Source organism: Linepithema humile, chromosome 3 (assembly GCF_040581485.1).
Source record: "Linepithema humile isolate Giens D197 chromosome 3, Lhum_UNIL_v1.0, whole genome shotgun sequence".
NCBI classification, from domain to species: domain Eukaryota; kingdom Metazoa; phylum Arthropoda; class Insecta; order Hymenoptera; family Formicidae; genus Linepithema; species Linepithema humile.
Genome location: NC_090130.1, coordinates 5,662,924 through 5,675,823, shown reverse-complemented (window position 1 = coordinate 5,675,823; position 12,900 = coordinate 5,662,924). Strand labels below are relative to the sequence as shown.

Below are 12,900 nucleotides of genomic sequence, written 5' to 3'. Positions count from 1 at the left end.
GGCGATATGACACGATAAAGAACTTCCGTTTCGTTTGGATTCGATTCTCGATCGCGCGCACTTTCGATAAAAATATCGTGTACGCGCGGCGCCGAGGCGCGCTCGAGCGTGAAACCTGATTACGCAGAAATGAATTTTCACAATATCCGCGATGATGGACGTTCCCTGTAACAGAGCGGCGTACTCTTAACGGCGCCAATCAGAATCTCCAATTAGAAAAGTAAACGTACCTCCAGCGAGGAGCATTGAAATTCGTTCAATTAACCGGCGATCTTCCGCGGCGTTCACGGGCGGCGTCGCTCGATAAGCGTTGAAAAGGGTGCTTTCACGTCATCGGGGCGAAGAAACGATTTTCCGAAGTTTCTCCGCCTGTATTTATGCCGGTGCTACGGGTGGCCGTCGTACGTCCCATTGTCGACGGGCGGATCACGATTTCGTGACTTCGTGAGCGCGCGCGGCTTCGTGAACGGTGGGCGTATCGATCGTTCGGCCTCGATGCCAATAAGATCCTTAGGTAAATCCTAAGCCGATGAGACGAGTCGAAGATCAGCGCGCAAAGACCGAAAGGCTCCGAGCCGGCGGCGGACTAATCCTAATTGAGTCGCCTTATATAAGTCCGACCAGTCACTCGTTCTCCCGTCGTTCCCGCCGTGGCTCCCGCCCTTTCTTCCTTTCCCATCCACCTTCCTCCGCACAGCCCGTTCTTACCGCCATCTCGACGACTTTGGACCGAGCAAAAAGCATTTTCCGTCGAGGGCCGCCGACGTAACTTCTATGACGGATTCCGAAATTGATTTCTCGACTACAGCCTCGAGGGTGAGCGTTTCTTGGCGGCTGATGTCGTAACTTTAAATCGTGAAAACGAGCCAATCGAACCGCGCGATACCAGCTTGCTTATTCTAGGCAGGTCCGAGGTGTGAGGGGGGGTTATATAACGTTGGATGACGAAGTGGAAGACTTTGATTAAACTTCGATCAGTCTGTGTTTTTCCAGGCGGCTTTATTGGCTGTCGATGAAGCGCCAGGAACGAGGAACTCATTGGTCTTGCTTTCCTCCCGTTTTATTTTTATTAAGATTGATTTAAGATGGATTTATTCGGGATATTGGCTCGCGTTAGTCATTCCGCACGCAACACTCTATCGCAGATAGAGATAGACTTTCAACTTTTTTCCCTCCTGCGATCTCGCCTGTGAATGCAATCTCGTTCCCGTTGCAACAGGTAGACGCGACATTCTAATTTTCTTGTGCAAGAACGAGGAGGAGCGAGGGAAAGAGTATACGGATGAATCGATGATGGCAAGAACGGACTTTTCTCCTTCGCACCAACATCGCTGTTTCCCTCAATCCGCTTCCATCGGATTGTCTCGCGTCTGGCAGAAGCGGGCGGGTGGTTCATGGTCCAGGCGAAATACAGTACAGCCGATGGGTGTGTGTAATACTTTGATCCATTGTCTTCACGAAGGGGACGGGAGGCGTCGTCGCGGAGGACCCTGGGGAACTTGCCGTCGTCGCGCCGGCGAAGAGGCGAATTCTAATTTGACGAATGAGAAAGTTTCAAGAAGGCCCGTTGCCTCGAAACTCCCCCCGGTGACGCGCGACAAAGAGAGCGTCAAAGGCGGCGAGAGGCAAGTGTCGTTACGATATGTAAAAAAAGAATATGCGATGCCGCTCGTCGCGAACGAATGACAGAGGCCGCAAAGCGTCGCCTGTTCAAAGGGGCTTAGAAACAAGAAGAACGGTATCCGCGTTTGACGAGTAACGATATTTCAGAGGATGTCTCGAAGATTTCCTTGGAGACGCCGCGTCGAGCGTCGCTTAAATGCGTGAATTGTGAAATCTGCGTATAAATGTTTCTTCACAAGTTGATTGATCGCGACACACTTTTAATATTTCTAAATATCGTCGCTTATCTAAGTCGATGGATAAATAAATCAGCTCTTTCAGTTTCTCAAAATTCGTCGAAGAATTAGAATTGGACGGACAAGACAGTTTCGGAGAGTTTGGTGTCTCGAACAGAAGGTAACTAATGGACGATACGAATGAACAACAAAGAACGTCGCTGGCGATGTTAAAAGGCACATCGAGGGCCATTAGGACTGGCGAAAGAAGAATGCGCGAACAGTGCGAGGCGTCATCGCGAGACCGATCGAGGCGCGCAGCTTCAAAGCGTCGCCGGGAAGGGCGCGCGAGGAAAACACGGCGAAAGAGACGGCGGGGTGGAGGCGAACACGAAAACCCGGTGCCGCGTAATTAATAACCGTTCGAGCGGCGAGCGTCGAGCGTGGGTGTTGTAAAGTGGCTGTCGTTAGTCGCTCGTTGAGTCGGCGCCTCGCTGGCTGACTGCAGATCGGACTGACTCGCGTTGCACATTCCGCGCGCGTATCCTTCTTACTTTGACTGAAAAACTGATTGCCTGATTTAATAACGTTTCGCGGCGGCACGGAAGGATTCGAGGTAATTATCTTCTCTTATTGTTGGACGTCTATTGCCGGGGAGAGAGAGCGAGAGAGAGAGAGAGCGAATCACGCGACTACCGCAACTTGCACCACCTTCGACTTTAACATCGTCATAAATCATTTAAATCGTTTGCTACAAGCCGGTTCGGTAAGCGATATCCGTCTCGTATTTGCACAGCTTCCCAATTAAACATTCCACGCTGCGAGTATAATCTCGTTTGGTTTACACGAGTAATAATTGAGATTTACATTGATTTTATACATTATGTTATTAATGCTTTAAATTTCCGACTCGAAGACACAACGTTTATACAACATTCTTTAATAATTTAAAGCTGCATTTAATCAGGATTTTTATGTCGAAGACGTGGATGTAATTCGTGCTGTGATTTGTGTTTACGAGCATCGGCGGCGAGTAAAGAATGGCTACGTTTAATCCTACATACGACCTGCGAATACCTTCCCTAGCATTACCATAACGATAATAAATACACGTAGCGATAGTTTCACGACTCGTCATTCTCTTATCGCCCCTTTTTATCGCCTCGTACTATTGCGCACGCCGCACACGATTCCGCCTGCTCTTCGGCGTTTTTGTACTTCGCGTCGAGTTAATTACGGTTATAAGCGTTATGCCGAACGGTTACGGTTAATAAATCATGCTCAACCTATTATTATCGTGAGATTCGTCAATACCGTTATATCTCGCAACGCTCGTCGTAAGCGATTGAATCGCGGAGACTCTCGGATTGAAATCACGAGGAGAGAGGAGAGGAAATTCATCTGAGTCAATTTTGAAAAAAAAATAATCCAAATCGATAGATTTATTCCGCTGTTTTCGCTAAACACATTGTCTTTTATTCTTGGAAGGAAGTATTCGTGGAGTTTTCTGAAGGAACGACAACGCCACAGTTGTATCCGCGTATTCGCATTGATTATTATCGCGAAAGCTCCGGTGTTTTCCCATTCTGAGAAAATTGACTTTGTCATCTGTGCAGTCTCTGTTGGAATAGCGCGATCTTTCATGAGGAATAAGCTCGTAGCAGGTAGTCGGGTATGAGGAAACGACACTCGGCAGCTCGATGGAAATAACGCGGTGGTAGTCTCCTTGTTTCGCCGTCGACGTATCAGCCAGACAGCTGGCCGGTTTCTGCAAATTGGAAGAGGCAAGGACTTCTAAGCCGCTTCTCGTTTGACGAGAGAGCGGAAACGCCGGTACATCCGGAGGACGTCCGGATTGCAGCGGCGGGTAATTTCGCGTCAGGTCGTGTCCCTCCGTGGAGGGTGAAAGGGACGCCGCGATCTCTGTCTCTCTCTATCGGATCGATGCCAATCGGCATGGTATCGATGGCCGGCCGTCCGTAAAATTGATTCCGCTTCCATCGGCTCCCTCGGGCTCGACCACGAGCCGCAAAATCTCGTGGGAATCGAAAGGTGCTTCCTTACTTCTTCGTCGCTCGTCCAGCCCTTAGCCCGTCTTACTCCATTCTTCTCGCCGTTGCGTGTTTTATTTTCTCTCTCCCTTTCGACCGGAAGGTTGCATGTACGGTCTCTCCTCGCTCGGCTGCCCGGCGCCGCTGTTTGCTTTTCCGAAAGTGGTCCGACGGTACGCACACCTTCCGTCCCATGCCCGCAGGTCGATAAGATTTGTCCCTCGACCACGAGTGCTGGTTGCATCGCGACACGGTCGACGCGGCGCTCCCTCGAGTGCCCGAAGTGCCATTTTATGACCGATAAGTCCCAGTGGAAGATGGCGAAATATTTACCGTGCCCTTTTGCTTCTCTTTGTGTTTTTATTTCCCTTTTTTTGTGCGATTGTCAAATGCGAAAAAGACGCTCTCAAAACACTCCACTTTGCCAGCGTGGCGGCGAAAAGTTACAAGAAAGCATAAAAGAATCGCAGAATACTTGTATACATGCATCTGACATTGAAGTATCGCATTTCTTTGCGTATAATATTGAATAAAATTGCTTACAACTTTTAAAAGAGAAACGAATGCGCGCAATCCTTATTTTTTATAATTATATAATATACAAATAACTACAGATGCATGAATAAGGTTGAATTTTAAAAAAATTGACGAGGATATTTGCATGTCATCTGATTAAAAAAAAAAAAAAAAAATAAAAAATAGTGTAGCCGATAATAAACACATAAATGAGCGAGCTTGTAAAATAAATTTCAACATGTTTGATGGAACGGTATTTATTTCAAGAAGCGAGAGACATGACGACAGTCGTAAAACTGAGTTTCTTAATTTGAAGCGAGCTGAGTATTACATTGATCATGCACGTTTCATTTGAAGTATCAAGTGTCCAAGTCTGTAGTTGGCTGTTACGGCGTACGGAGATCGTAACCATATAAAATCGACAATATCTCATATATATGGTTCTTTAACGATACTTTATGCGCACGTACATTCCGTGCAAAACGTGTGTGCAAAACGTAATTTAATAAACGTCGCGCAGTGCTACGGTTTTAGATAAAAAATCTGAAAAATGCAATCGTGGTTCTGAGAAATATCAACATGTATACGTACATTTATAGCGAGAGTTAACGTAGCGTTAAGGACAGGCAGACTTCATTGGCTATTTAGCACAATCACGTCAGACTCCTGTTCCCGAGGCATGCTATCGAAGACCGCTATCACGCACGGTTTCTCCTCGATTCGTAAACACCACAGCAGCGTGTATTGCCCGAACACATGATATGCATATCCGTTTAGCATTTTTTCCTCCCACCCCCAAAAATTGATGCTCATATTTTGATGAAAATCCATCAGCGATATCTGAAAACAAACGGGATTATTGACAAGAAAATAATTTCCTATTGTGTAATATTAAATTCGTTATATAAACAAAAAGTCTGTCCCGTGCAACATTTGCCAAACTGAGGAATGTTCCGAATACGGCAGCAACAATAGCCACCGCCGTTACTGTGTGAATAATTACAAGCAACTCTATCCGAACTACAATGACGATTAATATAACGCCGAAACCAAATTCTATTAAATACGACCAGTCACCGCTCATGTCCACCTGTCGGCCAATTGATTTGTCGAGTTTAACGTGCGCGATAATGTCTGCGAACAAGCCGACGAGCGTCGACGCAATGGCAAACGCGTTAACGCAATTTATTTCGTCTGCTATAATATAAACGTTTCTTTCATTTAACACGAGGGTGAGGGAGGGGCTATACCAGAGATCAGAGCACGCAATGACGATACCGAAGAGCTTCATGATAACGACGGTGATTAACGTTAATGACACTAGACCAGTGGCATTCCAGCCCTCCACTTTCGTCATGGATAATAGCGTCAAAAGCAAAAGCACAAGTGCCACTTTCTATGAGTAATAGGACTGTTAATTTTGGATAATGCCGTCACAAATCATAGGAAAAACTTTGTTTTGATATCAATTATTGTACAATATATCATTTATCGCAATGATAGTTAATATCAGTTGCACACGTAGCGATTTTTAAGCAGAGCGAAATGAAGACTGGCTAACAACAAATTCTATAGCAATTACGAATTAATACATTTATAAAATTATCCGGAAAGTAAATATTATTAAAAATATACTTACGCTAAAAGAATGATTGTCGCCATTTGTGGGGATAAACACATCTTGACGATTGGTCTACAAAAAGCATAAAAGAATATCTTACATCTCTTGAAATTGTAAATTTAGTACAGAGAGTGTTCTCAACAAATAAAATCAATTTGTCGTTAATAATACCTCTGTACTTACAAAAGTTCGACGGACGCCACTTCAACGTAAAAAGACTTGTCGAGAACTTCGAAGACACTGACACCGACGAAGCAGGCATTACGATTGGCTCTATCCTGGAAAATTCCGGAGTAACTATGTCCGAAGCAGCACATTGCACGAGAGTTCGAATTCGTCTGACAATACTAATTGTACTTTTGCCGGAGCTTTGCCTCAGGCTCGGACTCGAGAAAAAAGTCACGACGTGGATTCTGTGGGCGGCTTAGTTCCTCTCTTTTACGTTCGATTAGTATCCGCGACGCGATGGCACGCGAACTTCACGAACGTGACGGCAAAACGTAACAAAAGTCGCACGACTATTGTTTCCTTTCCACGTTCTCACGATTTGCAGTGATTTCGGGCACGTTCAGATACAACGTAATTGAGATCGGTCTTTAGGCAACAAGGTGTTTCATTTGTAAAGCGATATAAAAAATTATGCTACTATCAAAAGTTAATATTTGAAGAATCGCGTAATAAAGAGTTTGACAGATATTTGATCGATTATTACAAATATATACTTATACCTTATAATTGTGTAATATAATTTTGCATGTTAAAATGATATTAGTTTTGAAATTTTTTGGGAATTGTAACATAAACAAAGAGAGCAACTTTTACCCGATGCTTTTTCCTTTCTTCTCATCCATAATAGTAATTTTCTCTCTCTCTCTCTCTCTCTCTCTCTCAACGTTTGTTTCTAAACCGCAGAAAAACCGTCCTGAATAAACATAGGGTAGCTCCATTGGTCGAATGCACATTCTGTCAGCAAATTAAAAAAAATAGACGTGCGAAGAAGGGGAGAGCAGGCTTGCAAGCACTGCGAAATAAAGTTTCACCGAGCTAATTCGATCGGAAAAAATTCCGAGGGGATTTCCTCTTCTCTTCGGACGGGACGAGGTGCCGCGCGCGCGTAGAACTTTTTATTTTTTCGCATCGGGCTGAGTTTGAATCGGACGCTCGTCCATTTATATGATTAAATTCCACCTGATACACTCCCGTTTCATTCGAACTTTACAGACAACCTGTCCGAGGAAGAAATCCGAGGGAAAAAGCTGATTTCTTTAACGGCACGACGTGATCTGCTTCCATATACACGCCGCGCTGGAAGTGACAAACTAATAGCAACGTTGGAAAGTATCTCGTTTACGGATTGCGTATATCGACTATATCATTTTTCAAACATTCTAAAGCCGAATGAGTTTTTCGTTGAACGGAAAAAGGACGAATGCTCGGCAGCCGACGTGTCTCGGACGTTTCATTCGTCATTGATTACTGCCAGATCCAATGTTGTCACGACGGTCGAATAAATTCCAGGCGTCAATAAAACTTTAGCTGAACAAGTCCAAACACGATCGCCGATGCTTAACGTGGCCGCTTCTTTCGATGGAAGAAGTTTCGTCGGACATAACTCACCGGAAAGAAAGTCACTTTCGCGCGCAAAGTTTGATAAATATCGTATTTGTGCAGTGATATAATGTTTAGAACTTTCGTGGTATAATCATAATGCCCAACGAGTTAGGAAACTAGCGCCCACTAATGTTACAACTTTTAATGGTATAACATTGATAGTAGCTCGCGAACTACTACCGACGTTGAAACAATGAGGCGGCATCGCGGAAGTTTCGATTGTGTTTCTAGTCTGATTATGAATGTTGACCAGGTAGAGCGTGTTATTAACTTATTTTCGATATAATTGCCTGATAAATTAATTTATTATTGCATTTCGTAAATATAATTCATAAAGTCGTTTTAATTACGAAGAGTTGAAAACTCAATTTTACTGCATGCGTATCAAGCGAAATTAAAGATTAAAAAATTAATGATTAAAAATTAATTATCCAATAAATTATGTTTCCATCGTCGCTTCTTTATTTCTTAATCCAGAATGTGAGCATGTAATAATAGTAATGGTTATAATAGCAATAATAATTTGTAACAATATTTTACTATTAATTGCGGTCGCGACTCAAGGGAAAAGGGCAACGCATGCGTGTAATTAGATCTTCGCAAGCAGCGTCGCGAATGCACCTGAATCTGGCTGGCGGCATATGGTCACTGCCACGTGGAACAGCGGAGGCCGCGAACAAATGCTCGCGCCACATGCTTGATGCAGTGACACGCGGCGATTATATTTTCTCGAATGTTCTATCTCTGTGTTTGCACGTCGGTAGTCAGGTGGCAGGGTATATAGAGCTTGATGCAACGAAAGTTTCGCGGCGTAATTCACTGTTTTGTAATTCACCGGCGTAATTCACGGAGCCACTTGGCGTCGGTGCGACTCGGATGGCACGGAAGACCGAGTAAGCGTGGAAAAGGGACAGTCCCAAAAGAGAGTCTGCGAAAAGAGGCAGTAACAAAAGAGTGCTCGCGCTCGCGCGTGCGCGCGAGAGGACGTATCGAGCTGTATATCATCGCGCGCGATCGGAGAAGAACGGCGGGATCTCACCCCCTCGCCCTTTTAGCATATCGTTACTTCGGCACTCGAGCTACGGCTGCGTTTAACGACCGCGTAGGGCACCCGCGCCGACCCTTTCCATTCTTCCTCACTCATCCTCGACGTTCATCGTGCTCGACAAAAAGCCACCAGCAGCGTGGACTCGGAACGCAAAGAGTGCTCGCGACGTCTCAATTGACTCGGTAACGGCTGATTTATGGCGCGATTCTCCACGGCCGATTCGCAAAGCGCCACTTCACCCGCTCGAGAGCGTTGCGGGAAGGTGCGAAATCCTTCGGCGCCGCTCGCTTTCTCTCACGCGACGTGGAACGGATAATGTATCTCCACCCCGCGGAGAGAACGCTCCGCAGACTTGGTGAGGTCGCAAACGCTTTGAAATGGAACCGTGCGAAACGCGATGTACATAAAGCGGCGCATACGTGCGTCGACTTGAATATACAATACCGTTTAAGATCTACTGTTTGTAGATCTCTTATCTGCAAAAACTCTAGAGCTTCTGGAAAATACGTTAATATTTAGTGTAACATTTTAGGACTATTATTTAAGTATTCTTAATGTTTTCTAGAGTAATTTAGACTAATTATAGATATGAAATATCTTTTTGAGAGATTAAATATGAGTTTTTGCTCGTTAAAATACAATTACAAATTAATTGTCTGAATAAAAATTTTACAATGTCTAACTTTGATATGACAGTAACAGTTTATGATATTTATTCGCAAAGAATGATTGTGCAGAAGTCAGAGACAAAGTATTATAATTGTAAAACATAGGGAAGCCAGACGATTTTAGAAAATCTGTCGAGCATTGAACGGGTATTTTAGGCAGCCTCAGTGGTACAACGGGTAAATTTAAGGGTCGCGCATCGCGGAATGAGTTTTTACCAGCGGTGAATCGCTCGGTGGCGTCTTTCGTGAGGAATTACGAGGAAGCTTAGTTCAATATTGACCCGAGCAAACGTGTGGCGAATATTATTACGCCATCTGCATAATTTCTGTATTCAGTCGGTGCTCCCTGAAACGCGTCTGTAATTACTTCGGTTGCCATGAGGTCGTCGTGAGGGTGGCGACATTGAGCGGCGTTACGGCGGTTTCACCGTCGGGTGGGATAGGCGTTTGTATACGTTATGTAAATGCTATATACGAGGTAATTGGACGATCGTGCGAGTCCGAAAAGCCGAATTTCTCGTGGCTTCCGGTTTTCTTGTTGGACCGCGCGCGGCACGAATCCGCATTCATACCAAAGTCTCGTACTTGCAGTCTGACACGTAAGCGCTTTACGGCGAGCAAACATGGTCCCTAATCCCATATCGCGCGCGCATAGATTTTGATACTCGCTACAGTAAACTGCTTTTCCCGCCTCATACAGCCTCGATTAATGTCCAAGTTTTTGCAGCAAAAGTTACGCGAGATACCATTGGTATTGCGCTGAATTCGTAATGCACGTATCTTTGTGTATAAATTTTTATACTAGATTATTGAATTAGGTAGATTTAATAAATACATAAATTATTTATTTAATTCGTTATAATACGCAATAGTTATGATACACAAGTTATAATTCATTATAATACGCAATAGTTATAATACACAAGTTATAATTCATTATAATACGCAAGAATTATGTAACACTTTTTTTCAAATCTAAAGATAACATAAAAAAGCGTTACATTTTTCAATAGCACAAATTTGCAAAATTTTAACAAAATTCTATAAGGGTAAAAATACCTATAAATAAAATTTTCAAATTTTCGTATTTTTTGAATAAAACGATATGAATTATTTGGATGAAATAAAATGGGCACTATAAAAATAAAAATTTTACGAGAAAAGATAACAACCAATAATTCACTGTCTCATTCGGAATTCTCTCAGCGACGACGGCTATCGTTATTGTGCTTTTTTGGCAATTCGAAATTAACTCTCCATTCGTACGTAACGGCTTCCTCTCATGTATATAACGACATCGGATTCACGCGTCGAATGCTGCGTCGTCAATGGATGGAGGTACATTCACCGTTACAATGGAGATCGTGAACATTTTAATTCATGAAGCGATGAATTAATCATCACTTGCAAATGTACTCTGTCTGGAATCTCGAATAGGGCCTTGAGCCATTCTTGCGTAGTTTATCATATCTTTAGTTATTCCGACACATTTACACAATCTATTTGTCATTAGCAATATTTTCAATTGCCGCATCAATGATTTGTGAACAGCTCTGTAATTATGATTTATTAAATACGCCGATGTTTTTGAAGTAAAAAGTAACGAAAAATATATCTATGGATTAAATGTAAATTTCTAAATTGTCGGTGCAAAAAATTTTCAAAGCTTATAAAAGAAAGATGGAAAGGAACGAAAGCACGTCATATTCGCACTTTAGCTTGCAGACGTAGATACTTGAACGGGGAAGAGGCGATTTCCGTCGTATAGGAATACCGGCGATCGGTCGCGGAAAGTGCGCTGATTGTGAATCGACCTGATTGCCCGAGTGCCGTCGGCGTTCAAACATCGTCCACAAAGGCGGTAATACCAGGACCGTGGCTGTAGCGCCCTTCCTAAAACGATTATCCACTCGACGAGCCCTCGGGGGGAGGGTTAGCCTCGTAACGACGTATTGTGAGGACCTCTCGTTGCGAAAAGCCCGCCGGGACTTCCTACCTCCGACGCCGGAAAATCCTCTGAGGGTATCCTCTCGAGAGTCGCGCTCCTTCGCTTAGTGTCGCCCTTCGCTTCTGCCGCTCGTCTCGCAACTCTCGCTCTCTTCATAAGAGCTCGACATCACGCGCCTCCACCGAATTCGCGCTTCTCGCAGGATCAGCTGGTTACAAGTGCGCGCCAAGATCTAGGAGGAGCGTATGCCGCGGAGTGCTTTCAGAAATCGGAAGCTTTGTCTCACTCACGTAATGCCGGCGAACAGACCACGTTGGAAGATAGTTGCTCTTTTTTGCCAAGTTTTATAGAGAAAAGTTCAGCTTAAGGGAGTTTCCGTCGCACGACAAGTCGCTGCAAATTGCAAAGCATGCCCTTGAGGATGATGAAAGTTTGGTCTCAAAGCAAGGCCTTTGTTTCTTCTGGTGGTGGGTGTTTCGCGAATAAGGCTATTGTGCGAGTAAAGAGGGGACTTTCATTTTTACGACGATGCGAATGCCGTATTGTTGCCGTCGCAACATTGAAGTAATGTTATTACGCATTAAGAAAATTAAAACAGAGCGTGACACTGTTCAAGATGTCTGTATACACAATTAATGGAGAAAAAAATGTCACTTAAATTTACGTGAAAGTTTAAAGATACGCATTTACACACACCACACACACACACACACAGCTATTTCCGACGAAGCGCCAGACAATTTTCAACAAATTATATTCCACTCGCTCTGCGAGTTTTTTTTTGTATCGCGCATCTTGAAAGTTTGATGAGATGATAACGGTATGATATATAACTCTAAACTTATCGTTAGATACAGATGCTCTGTGCCGGCATGTAATGCGGAAGTAAAATTCTCTTGAAGGGGTTGAAGCGACTTACTTTCCTGGAGCATTGGTCGCTGCTTTGCATATTTAAGCATTCTATTACCTCGACGTTCATGCATTATAACTAACGTCAACGTACGCGCATCCCTAGATCGGATCTTTTCTTTGTTCGTTCTTACCCCGGAAAAACTTGCCACGCGCATACAACCACGAGTGGTGAAAGCTGAGTGACATTTATTTCTACCTTCTTTTCCTCATATATTGATAAACGTGGTCGGTTAGACGGTAGTCAAAAGATTTCCTCATATCTTTATTTTGAATAATTATTATTTGTACACGAAAGAGTTATTTTTAATACAATTGAAAAGTAAAAAATGAAATTGTTTTTAATTTAGAATAAATTTAATATTTTAAACACTATATTTTAGGTGAATTCGATTAACATTTAGTTTTAATCGCCTTCCTGCTAAACTACATATATGTTCTACTTGAAATTGATCTCGTTGCTCAATACCCATCAATTTTTCTGCCGACTACCACTGGTTTCATCGCGCGTTTCGACACGGCAGGATCTGTGTGTTGCACATCGTTTCGCCGAGACGTGTCTGTCGCGCGTCGTTTCGCGTGCGACAAAACTTTCGGCATGAATAACCGATGGCTAATGAGTATTCCGGCTCGCTCCGGCCAGTCGGCCGGTGGGTCTTCTTAGCGTCCGTTGAATTAATAACAATCGCA

The 12,900-nt window shown here is 43.7% G+C and overlaps 1 protein-coding gene across 3 annotated transcripts in view; it reads left to right on the top strand.

The window, feature by feature from the left end:
• The window catches only part of LOC136998542 (uncharacterized), a 236,027-nt gene extending 227,772 nt beyond the window's left edge, over nucleotides 1-8,255 (top strand). For 2 of the 3 annotated variants that reach the window (XR_010889116.1, XR_010889118.1), the window contains one exon: nucleotides 7,248-8,254. The gene's annotated coding sequence lies outside the window, so the exon portion shown is untranslated. Of the gene's footprint in view, nucleotides 1-7,247 lie in introns of all 3 variants that reach the window. The other variant, XR_010889119.1, reaches the window with a different exon arrangement.
• Nucleotides 8,256-12,900: the final 4,645 nt, after the last annotated feature.